Below are 12487 nucleotides of genomic sequence, written 5' to 3'. Positions count from 1 at the left end.
GTGTTATAAAGAATCTTTAGACTCTCTGGGATAATCCAGTCCAGATTTGATGAGTCTAGGTCTAGTGGTTTTAGATCAGGACCTGGTCTAATGTGGTCAGGATGAGAAAAAAGCACTGATATCTCCCTTGTTTGTATTTTCACAAATAGAATTAAGGTTTCACAAATCTGAAACTGTGTTATAAAGAATCTTTAGACTCTCTGGGATAATCCAGTCCAGATTTGATGAGTGTAGGTCTAGTGGTTTTAGATCAGGACCTGGTCTAATGTGGTCTACATGTAAAAAAAGCACTGAAATCTCCCTTGTTTGTATTTTCACAAATAGAATAAAGGTTTCACAAATCTGAAACTGGGTTATAAAGAATCTTTAGACCCTCTGGGATAATCCAGTCCAAATAAATCGGCTATGCAGCGATTTAAGAGGTTCAAACACGGAGGATTGTTCGCTCAGCGCTGTAAATTAAATGTCCCTTAACTTTCCCCTTAACTGCCGAATCGGATGCTCTGAATCGGAAGCCAACTTCAGCGTCGTAAGCAGTGGCGACTGGTCATTAGCAAGCCCCCAGGAAGTGCGTCGGACTCAGATGAAAATATTCGTGGTGGCCAAACGGCGGTACTACACTTCCGTTTGGTTGCCAGGCCCGGAAACACTTTTTCCCATTGACTTACATGGGGAAAGAGTGGTCTGTAAATCGTTGGATACTTTTTTTTAAACTAAATAAACTACCCAGTATGAACACTTGTATAGCCCTTATTAAAAACATTCGTTCCTCAAGTTGTAAAAATTTGCTAATAACGTTATTCTGATAGTTATTTCCCTCTGCATTATGAACGCGCATCTAACCCACGGGACCGCGCCGCCCGGCACGTTCATGTTACGTGTTCAGCATGGTCCAGACCAATCAGAGCACACTGTGCTCACAGGGAGGGTGGGGGCTGGAGCTACAACGAGCCTTTAGTTTAAAGGCAGAGAGTGAAATTCAGTGAATACAATACACGTAGTTTACAGAGATGCTGTATGAGAAACCAATGTGAGTTGCGTTTATCTTTACCCATGGATGGATCCATATCGTCTTACTGCCATCCCACGGAGCTGTAATAATGGATATATTGCACATGTTTGCTGTAATTCATTATTATACTACATGGGTTATGATTCAAAAGACCTCATGAAAGACGATACAAAAAGTGAGGATACCCGGCCCGGAGGAAGCCCGGGGTCCCCTTCTGGAGCCAGGCCCAGAAGGAGGACTCGTCGGCGAGCGTCTGGTGGCCGGGCTTGCCACGGAGCCCGGCCGGGCCCAGCCCGAAAAGGCAACGTGGGCAACACCTCCGCTTCTCCGTCCCGCGGGCCCACCACCTACGGGAAACATCAATGGGGTCGGGTGCGCTGCCAGAAGGGTGGCAGTGAAAGCGGAGGGTCTCGACGGACCAGACCCGGGCGACAGAAGCTGGCTTTGGGGACGTGGAACGTCACCTCTCTGGGGGGGAAGGAGCCGGAGCTTGTGCGGGAGGTGGAGCGTTACCAGTTGGATCTGGTTGGGCTCACCTCTACGCACAGCGTCGGCTCTGGAACCTTACTTCTGGATAGGGGTTGGACTCTATTCTTCTCCGGAGTTGCTCAAGGTGTGAGGCGCCGGGCGGGTGTGGGGATACTCACAAGTCCCCGGTTAGGTGCTTCGTTGTTGGAGTTTACCCCAGTGGACGAGAGGGTCGCCTCCCTACGCCTGCGGGTTATGGGGGGGAAAACTCTGACTGTTGTGTGTGCTTATGCACCCAACAGCAGTTCAGAGTATACGGCCTTCTTGGAGACCCTGGAAAGAGTCCTGTATGGGGCTCCTGAAGGGGACTCTTTAATCTTGCTGGGAGACTTCAACGCACATGTGGGCAATGATGGAGACACTTGGAGGGGCGTGATTGGGAGGAACGGCCCCCCTGATCTGAACCGGAGTGGTGGTTTGTTACTGGACTTCTGTGCTAGTCATGGATTGGCCATAACAAACACCATGTTCGAACATAAGGATGCTCATAAGTGTACGTGGTACCAGAGCACCCTAGGCAGAAGGTCCATGATCGATTTCGTTATCGTATCATCGGACCTGAGGCCGTATGTTTTGGACACTCGGGTAAAGAGAGGGGCGGAGTTGTCAACTGATCACCATCTGGTGGTGAGTTGGGTCGAGTGGCGGGGGAAGCCTCTGGATAGACCTGGTAAGCCCAAACGTGTAGTTCGGGTGAACTGGGAACGTCTGGAGGAGGCCCAAGTTCAGGAGGCCTTCAACTCACACCTCCGGCGGAGCTTTTCGGGCATTCCTGTGGAGGTTGGGGACATTGAACCAGAGTGGTCGGTGTTCAAAGCCTCTATTGCCGAAGCCGCGGCGGGGAGCTGTGGTCTCAAGGTCCTAGGTGCCTCAAGGGGCGGTAACCCTCGAACCTCCTGGTGGACACCGGTGGTCAGGGAAGCCGTCCGACTGAAGAAGGAGGCCTTCAGGGATTTGTTATCCCGGGGGACTCCCGAGGCAGTTGCAAGGTACCGACAGGCCCGAAGGGCAGCAGCCTCATCCGTGGCCGAGGCAAAGCAGCGGGTGTGGGAGAAGTTCGGAGAAGACATGGAGAAGGACTTTCGGGCGGCACCAAAGTTGTTCTGGAAAACTGTCCGACACCTCAGGAGGGGGAAGCAGGGAACCATCCAAGCTGTGTACAGTAAGGATGGGACGTTGTTGACCTCAACTGATGGAGTGTTAGGGCGTTGGAAGGAACACTTTGAGGAACTCCTGAACCCGACAACTCCGCCCTCTATGTTAGAGGCAGAGCTGGAGTATGACGGGGGATCAACACCAATCTCCCGGGGGGAGGTCACTGAGGTCGTCAAACAACTCCACAGTGGCAAAGCCCCGGGGGTGGATGAGATCCGCCCGGAAATGCTGAAGGCTCTGGGTGTTGAGGGACTGTCATGGTTGACACGTCTCATCAACGTTGCGTGGAAGTCGGAAACAGTACCGAAGGAGTGGCAGACCGGGGTGGTGGTTCCCCTATTTAAAAAGGGGGATCAGAGGGTGTGTGCCAATTACAGAGGCATCACACTACTCAGCCTCCCCGGGAAAGTTTACTCTAAGGTACTCGAAAGGAGGGTCAGGCCGATTGTCGAACCTCAGATTGAGGAGGAACAATGCGGATTCCGTCCTGGTCGTGGAACGACGGATCAGCTTTTTACTCTCGCAAGGATCCTGGAGGGGGCCTGGGAGTACGCTTATCCGGTCTACATGTGTTTTGTAGACTTGGAGAAGGCGTATGACCGAGTTCCCAGGGAGTTACTGTGGGAGGTGCTGCGGGAGTATGGGGTGAGGGGGTCTCTACTCAGGGCCATCCAATCTCTGTACTCCCAAAGCGAGAGCTGTGTCCGGGTCCTCGGCAGTAAGTCGGACCCATTTCCGGTGAGGGTTGGCCTCCGCCAGGGCTGCGCTTTGTCACCAATCCTGTTTGTAATATACATGGATCGGATTTCGAGGCGTAGTCATGGGGGAGGGGGTCTGCAGTTCGGTGGACTAAGGATTGCACCACTGCTTTTTGCAGATGATGTGGTTCTAATGGCTTCATCGGTCTGCGACCTTCAGCACTCACTGGATCGGTTCGCAACCGAGTGTGAAGCGGCTGGGATGAGGATCAGCACCTCCAAATCTGAGGCCATGGTTCTCAGCAGGAAACCGATGGACTGTCCACTCCAGGTAGGGAATGAGTCCTTACCCCAAGTGAAGGAGTTCAAGTATCTCGGGGTCTTGTTCTCGAGTGAGGGAACAATGGAGCGTGAGATGGGCCGGAGAATCGGAGCAGCGGGAGCGGTACTGCAGTCGCTTTACCGCACCGTTGTGACGAAAAGGGAGCTGAGCCAGAAGGCAAAGCTCTCGGTCTTCCGGGCCATTTTCGTTCCTACCCTCACCTATGGTCATGAAGGATGGGTCATGACCGAAAGAACGAGATCGCGGATACAAGCGGCCGAGATGGGTTTTCTCCGCAGGGTGGCTGGTGTCTCCCTTAGGGATAAGGTGAGAAGTTCGGTCATCAGGGAGGGACTCGGAGTTGAGCCGCTCCTCCTTCGCGTCGAAAGGAGCCAGTTGAGGTGGTTCGGGCACCTAGTTAGGATGCCACCTGGGCGCCTCCCTAGGGAGGTGTTCCAGGCACGTCCAGCTGGGAAGAGACCAAGGGGTAGACCTAGGACCAGGTGGAGGGATTATATCTCTTCGCTGGCCTGGGAGCGCCTTGGGATCCCCCAGTCAGAGCTGGTTGATGTCGCCAGGGAAAAGAAAGTTTGGGGCTCTCTGCTGGAACTGCTACCCCCGCGACCCGACCACGGATAAGCGGGAGAAGATGGATGGATGGATGGTTATGATTAAATATTGTACCGTAAATGTTGTATTAAATAAAGTTAATATTACCGACGTTAGATTAACGTCCCTGTAGCTTCCCTGCACTAAGAAGCTTATTGCACTGTATATATATATATATATACAGTGCAATAATTCTTTCATGCTAAATGAAGCTCTGTCACTAGATCCTGTTACAACGTAATATAAGTGTAAAGGAAACTTCTGTGTAGCATGCAGTGGAGTCACCGACTCAGGAAGGAGACACGGGAAGAGTCGGAGCTTTGATGTCAAACCACTGTGATTTATTTGGAGTTGGTACCAGAGTATTCACATCACAAATCCAAGAGTCAGAGGTTCTGACTTCACGGTAGAGTTGCCACGTCAATTCTGGAGAACCTCTCTCTTGCCAGCCCATCTAACTGGTTTCGCAGAGAGTAAACAACATATTTGAGAAGATAGCTGATGGTGTGTGTTCTGGCTCGGTAGCTCCCGATTCAAACCACCGGCCTCGACTAAAACCTACAATATATAAGACTGTTGACGGCCTAGTTATTGTAGAGGATGAGTTACTCAACTTCCTGGCGGTTAAAATTAAAACTATGACCCAGGACGAGCTAGTCCTTGTAGCCTCTAACACCTTCGATTCCGAATGGATCGAGACTTCTAAAAAGACGTTGTTTGAACTCTGTCCTGAAACCAAGCAGCGGTGTGTGGCCTTTAAAGGCAACCAGAAGGATGCAAACAATATTAAAAGCTGCCTAAAAGTGCTAAATGAATGCGGTGAAAACATCCCCCGTTTTGTCTCCCACTACCTGGATGAGCTGCCGCCTGTTACGTTTAACAACCTGGATGTGTCCAACCTGCTGAGCAAGATGGAGCGACTGCACAGCGAGGTTTGCGCATTAAGACACGTAGTGGAAGTTCAGGCAGATATCGGTGAGGACCTGCGTGCTGTGGCTGCGACCATGGTGTTGCTGCCGTAGAACGCCAGTTGGAGCCGAGTCATGGTGGAGGACTGGCTGTACCAAGTGACGCTGAAACTACCTGTGGGATCGCTCAGGGTGATGGTGCGGTGTTGGTGAAGGATGCGAGCCCCCCCGGCTCTTCTACTGATGTAGTACATCCCAACTGTGTTGACCCGCTCGCTGCGTCAGGGACCGTGAGTGCCTGTGTGAGCCCTGGAGGAACTGCGGTAAATTCGCAGGTATGGAGTCAAGTTGTGAAACAGGGCCGAGGTCGGAGGAATAGGGCCGAGGGCCAGTCTGCCTTATCAAAACAGCTTGTTGGGAAACCTGAACGGAGGATGCCTAAGCCTATTGTTGGCACTGCTGCACAAGGGAATATCAAAGTGATCCGTACGAAGTTGGTGAGTGTTTTTGCTACCAAATTCTCGCCAGACCTTGATGCTGAGACACTGTCCGAATATCTAACTGAACAACTCGGCCGTGATGTTAACTGTCACCGTATTGACACTGCAAGCAGCAGATATAGCTCGTTTAAAGTGTGTGCTGAGTGCAATGAAGTTGCGGAGATGTTTAACCCAGAACTCTGGCCTGAAGGCTCAGTTGTGAGAAGATACTATGAACCACGTAAAGCGGAGGTGATAGGGGCTAGCAGAGCTAGACCTTTTGCTGGTGCAAGGGTACTGAATGGGGCTACGGCTGAGCTGCTTAGCTAAACGTTATGCGGGTTGGATCATTTAACTGTCGCGGGCTGCGCCTGGGCAACAGCGCTGCTGATAGGATCCGACGTGTAGTGGTGGACAACTTGCTACAAAAATGTGACATTTTATGCTTGCAAGAAACTTTCTTACCAAAGCAGGACTTGGGAAAGTTGAACTCTCTTAATGACAATTTTCACGGGGCTGGTGAGTCCACTACGGACCTATCTCTGGGAATAGTGAGAGGAAGGATAGCAGGGGGCGTGGCTATCCTGTGGCACAAAAAGCTGGACACTGTCATTAATGTCATCAGGCTTGAAGTTGACTGGTGTATTGCTGTACAGATCAAAATGAATAACAAGGAGTTTAGCATTCTCAATGTATATACACCATATGAGTCACAGCATAATGAAGATGAATACCTGAACAGACTTGCTTTTATACATTCTTTTATTGCTGATAATCATTCCACCAGTGTTTTTGTAGTGGGTGATATGAATGCTGACATATCAGACAAAAGGTCCTTGTTTGCTAAGCATATGCTACAGTTTTGTGATGATAACAATCTTATATTATCAAGCCAAATACTTCTGCCTACTCAGCTATTCATATATAAGCGAGGCCTGGCATACAACTTCATGGCTTGACCATTGCATAAGCACTGCTAATGCCCATGACACTGTAAGATCAATCGAGATTGTGTATGAGGCATCAATGTCAGATCACATTCCTTTTATAATGTCACTAGATTGTGATAGTCTCCCTGAGATGTCTCAGGAGGTTAAAAATGCCTGTAACACTAAAGTGGATTGGTCCAAGCTCACAAATGAGGATAGGCTATTGTACTATGGAGAACTGATGTCCTATTGAGTGATGTATATCTACCCAAAGTGGCAACTCTGTGTGTTGATGTGGGTTGTAATGAAAACTCTCACCGTGAAGACCTCTGTAACATGTATGATTGTATTGTGGGAGCTGTATGGGAGGCCAGTAGACCGTGCTGTACCTACTCTAGGAAGAGACACAACGTCAAGCCAGGCTGGAATAAACATGTGGCTGATCAATATGCTGAAGCCAAGAATGCTTTTGGGGCCTGGGTCCAGGCAGGTAGGCCCAGAGAGGGGCCTGTCCTGGATCTCAAAAAGCGTACAAATGCTAGATATAAATATGCAGTTCGTTATGTCAACAAACACACAGAAACATTGAGAGCGGACTCTATGGCTGAAAAGCTGCTTCATAATGATGTGACTGGCTTCTGGAAGGAGGTGAGAGCTCTGAACAGGGCCAGTACGTCATTACCGTGTACCATAGAGGGAGTATCTGGAGCAGATAACATAGCTGAGTTGTGGAGGCAACATTACTCTAATATACTTAATTGTGTTAAAAGTGACCCCTACAAAGTTGGTAATGTTGTGAAGAGTGACACAGTGGGAATTACAGCTAAAGAGGTTTATCGAGCAATTGCACAGCTAGCTGATAATAAAGCATGCGGCTCTGACCGAATCACTGCAGAGCAACTTAAACTGGCAAGCCCGAAGGTTGCAGTTCTTCTTGCCATTTGTTTTACCGGCCTCATGACTCATGGTATGTTGCCAGACTCCATGTTGACTGTTACTTTGGTGCCTGTCATTAAGGACAAAGCGGACAAGGTAGGGAGCTTGGATAACTATAGACCAATTGCTCTAGCCAGTGTGTTATCCAAAGTCTTGGAAAGAATTTTGTTAGATAGACTATGTTCCTATTTATGTACCTCAGATAACCAGTTTGGCTTCAAGGCTAAGCATGGTACTGAGCTATGCATCTATGCTTTGAAGGAAATGGTAGAAACATATAGAAGACAGAATTCCACGGTTCTGATTGGTTTCATTGATGCCTCTAAGGCTTTTGACCGAGTTAACCACCATAAACTGTTTTTAAAATTGAGACAAAGGGGTGTGCCTAACAGTATAATTAGGATCCTGGCTTATTGGTATGCCAACCAGAGCATGCGGATCAAATGGGGGAATGCAGTCTCTGCGCCATTTGGTGTTGGTAATGGAGTCCGCCAGGGGGGGCTCCTCTCACCATGCCTTTTTAATATCTATATGAATGATCTATCAGATGATTTAAGTGTCTGTAAAACAGGGTGTGTGATTGGTAATGTGATTGTAAACCATCTTATGTATGCCGATGATCTATTGTTTCTCCTAGCAGTGCTGGTTTTCAACAGTTGCTAAATGTTTGTTCTGATTACGGAGTCAAATTTGACGTTAAATACAATGCTAAGAAGAGCGCTGTAATGATCTGCAGAGCAAAAGGGGATAAGAACCTTTGTTTTCCAACATTCTACCTGTCAGGGCAGGTGCTGTCTGTTTGCTGTAACACTAAGTATCTGGGACACATCATCACAGATGAAATGGCTGATGATGATGACATGTATAGACAGCGGCGTGTCTTATATATGCAAGCCAACATGTTGGCTAGAAAATTCTCTTGGTGTTCAGATAAGGTTAAGGTGAACCTCTTTAGAGCTTATTGCACTCCTCTCTATACTGCCCCCTTGTGGGTCAAGTATAAGAAGGCAAGCCTCAAGAAGCTCCAGGTTGCATATAATGACTGTTTGCGTATACTGCTTAGAAAACCAAGGTGGTGCAGTGCAAGTGAAATGTTCTGTAACGCACGAGTCAACACGTTCCATGCTCTTTTGAGAAATCGAATGTACAAATTCATCTGTCGATTGAATGTTTCTCATAACTCTGTCATTATGCTGCTGTCAATATCCGTGTTTCAGTGCTGTACGATATCAGTCACCTCTGTGGAAACATTGGTATAACTGCCTTTTTTAATTTATATTTGAGTGTTGTATGTTTTTTGTAATAATGGACCAAGAGTCTCTTTAAATAAAAGATGATGATAGCCTAAACAGTGTGGGAACACTGAGCTACTTGCGTCGGACACTTATGACCTCGAAGATTTCACCTTGGAGTCCACAAATACAGAGAAGGAAGTGTCCCACTGTACCCACAACACAGACCATCTGTGACCCAGTATTGACCGGTCACAGAATGGGAACAATAACATTATTGGCTAAGCAGCCTGTGTCCTTAAAGAAGGTAAACAGACATCAAGGTTTGTCCTGTATGTTACAAATTGGCGTCTATGATAATTATTTCCATAACAATAAGTACGATTGATGTGTACATTAGCATAATTACTAGCTAGCCGCTAGCTGCTAACTGCCGCCTCGTTAATATCAAATCCATCATAATAACAAATCATTACCATGCTGTCATGAACGCACGGTGCTGTTACGTGTACGCAAATTGACGTGCTTGATGTGAACGAGCATTTTGGTTAAAGTTGCGCATGCGCTATGAGCGCACATACGGGTATTTCTCAGGCATGCCGGGTAATCTGTGACGTTTCGCTCTCTCAAAAGTTGGGCCATTTTATCATCATGCGCTAATGAGCAACTCTCATAGGAATGAATGAGGCCCCGCCTCCCACGCTGTATCCAGTTCTTATTATACATCCATGGTCATAGAGAACCGCAGTGACGCATCCTAAAACCCGGAAGTAAACTCCTTCCGGTTCCTTCGTCAAAAAGCAATGCAATTTCTCCATAGGATTTTGGAAAATAGCTCGAAATAAGGTCTGTGGTTGACACACATTTAAGAGACGGATCACGTTTTGTTCAGCCGGATAATATCCACATGTCTACCCTACTTTTATAATTTTCGAAGCATAAATCTAGTTGCAAAATGCTAACGTTATGCTATAAAGCAGGGGTAGGCAAGTAAGTTTGGCCTTGGGCCAATTTTTTGCTGAGCCACAAGATGGCGGGCCAGAACATAATCAAAGCCTAATTCAAGGAATTGATTTTGGTAAGAGGGCGTAGCGCCCCTGTTCCCCGGTTCAGAAAGAACGCTGATATCGCTGATAACCGTCCCCATCAACACTCTGATGCGCAGTCAGATCCGCTGATTGGTTCAATAGGCGCCCAATCCAGAGCCTCTGGCTAGACCCGCCCAAAGGGAGGCTCGTCCTCTCTAGCCCCATTTCAGTCCCAAAGCCAGGGCTATTATCTGTATTTTAACAGACTTATCTTTTAAATTGAGGTGTAGTTATTGTTCTCTTCAAAGTTTATTTTTCTCTGAAATTTTAGGGAGGATGGTCCTCCCTTTCCTCAATGGACGAGCCTCCACTGAGAAAAGTAGAGTTATTAACTAGGTAGCAGTGTTATTTAACATATTCTGATAAGTATTGTCAAGTTCTCTGGGTTTTTGGCATTTATTTGAGTGTTTGCCCACATTTGAGAGGCTTGAGGGGCAACAGAGAATCCTTTTTCCTTTTCTTTATTTCAACTTTTCAAGGACACATTAGGATTCTTTCAGGTTGAAAACCTTTAAAAAATATCAAAGGACAAAATAAATCAATTACAGCATGTTTTGCTTTGCAATTTAATATATTATAACCTAAATTAATCAGTAACCAAGTATTTTACTCAAACTCAATGTATTTAATAGTTAAATAAGTACTTTAATTGACCTGGTTCCCCCCAACCACACATTTGCCATATGTGACCCGCTCTATCGAAATCAGTCGGAAGTCGCAATGGCTCATTGCAAAATAAACGTTGATTTGCGTAACAAACTAGTTTTTCCGGATTCGGGTGTTTTGTTTGATTTTAAATAAACAAAGTATTGGCTTTCAGAATATGGAACTTTTATTTCCAAAATCACACGATAAATACATGTTTGAAGCTTGTAAAGGGAAGATGACAGCTCTCCCTCGCCACTCTGCTCTTCCACAGCGCCGCTTCCCTTCCCTCCGCTGACATTATGAATGTAAGCGGATATGTCTGGACAGAATTTATTTTACCGGACAAATTTTAAACTTACCGTCATGTTTCAATAATAATAAGAATTGTGTAGCAAAGTTTCCGTTAGCAGGTAATCACCGGACTAGGACAGGATATTGATGTTTAAAACTCAGTTAATGGGAGTAATTTTTATATTGCTTCAGTTTATAATCGTTACAGATTAACCGCCGAATCAGATTCATTTTTCAATAAATGATTCCACAAACAACAAACAACATAATTATTACATTCAAACAAACTACTTGTAGTAGATGAAGTACATTATTCAAAAGTTTACATTAACTTTGGATAATAACATGGGAGAAACGGATCCTCTCTTTTCCTCTGTCCCTCCCTCTCTCTCCTGACAGCCCGTCAGTTTCTCATGCAGCGCGCTAAACAGTGGGCGGGGCTTCAGGTGATTATGCAGCAGCTGATCTGATCTCTCTCTCGGGTCCGGTTATACTTCACTCGTGTTTATGTCCATATCGATCAGATCCAGCTCTCCTGATCGGCCTTTATAGAGAGCACCGATCAAACTATTAAGAGTGAATATCGGCTGATAATGACCGGCGGCCGATCGATCGGAGCATCCCTAATTTTGACCAGCAGGTTTTGAATTTACCGGTTTTTAATGAATTTTACCAGATAAAAACCGGTAAATACTGGCTAACGGAAACCCTGATGTGCGACTCTTTGGTCCTATGTTGTAAAAAAAAAATTCAAAAAAAAAATTCAAAAATAATATTTTATTTTTGATTCTCAAAATTACGGGCCAAATATTATTGCTGGCGGGCCAACAGTGGCCGCCTGTTGCCGACCCATGCTATAAAGCAGGGGTGGCCAACCAGTCAGAGGTTAAGAGCCACATTTTTTCTATGTTACTGCAAAGAGCCACATCAAACACACAGTCACTGATACCGCTTGTTTCAGTTTTTTGTTTTCTGGAGACAAGATTTCAACCACGTCACTGATGCATTTTTGTGGCATTGGGATATATTTTTTTTAAATCCTCTGGAGCAGAGAGAGGAGCTGTGGATTATTGTTATTGATTAATGCATCAGTGTTTCTTAGGGTCAAAAACACTAAACTCACAACTTCAAATGAAAGCGTTTAGTTTATGTAATAAAAGAGCACATGTTCAATGTGAAAAGTGACAGTAGTTATAGATTATTTGCAATTTGGTGCGATATATATATTTAAAAAAAAATTATATATATTTTTTAAACACCTTGAATTTCAGAAGGGGGCGCGGGGCTCCGTTGGCGGGGTGCAGCGCCCTTCCAAGACAATGGTAGGGGAAACACTGGATAGTAGTGTTTAATCAACGATAGGTTTTCCCCCCCTCAAAAAGTGATTGGTTCACTGCATCGCAGGTATTATTGTGATTGGCTCTTGGGCCACATCAAAATTAGACGCGCTGTCATCCTCTCATACTGACACCTGACACCACACATACACACGTAGGGAGAGCCGGGACGAAAGTAACACGGGACGAAAGTAACACGGAACGAAAGTAACGGAGCAATTTTATCCGAGCCCAAACAACTTTGACCGGCCAAATTACGTCAGAATTATCAGCATTCAATACTTAACAGACCTACTAAATATCAGGTTTAACTGT

The 12487-nt window shown here is 46.3% G+C and overlaps 1 protein-coding gene across 2 annotated transcripts in view; it reads left to right on the top strand.

The window, feature by feature from the left end:
• The window catches only part of LOC117544572 (actin cytoskeleton-regulatory complex protein PAN1-like), a 32121-nt gene that overhangs the window by 3408 nt on the left and 16226 nt on the right, over positions 1-12487 (top strand). The window lies entirely within an intron of this gene.

The sequence above is a fragment of the Gymnodraco acuticeps genome, unplaced genomic scaffold (assembly GCF_902827175.1).
Source record: "Gymnodraco acuticeps unplaced genomic scaffold, fGymAcu1.1, whole genome shotgun sequence".
NCBI lineage: Eukaryota > Metazoa > Chordata > Actinopteri > Perciformes > Bathydraconidae > Gymnodraco > Gymnodraco acuticeps.
This window is presented reverse-complemented; position numbering and strand designations above follow the sequence as displayed.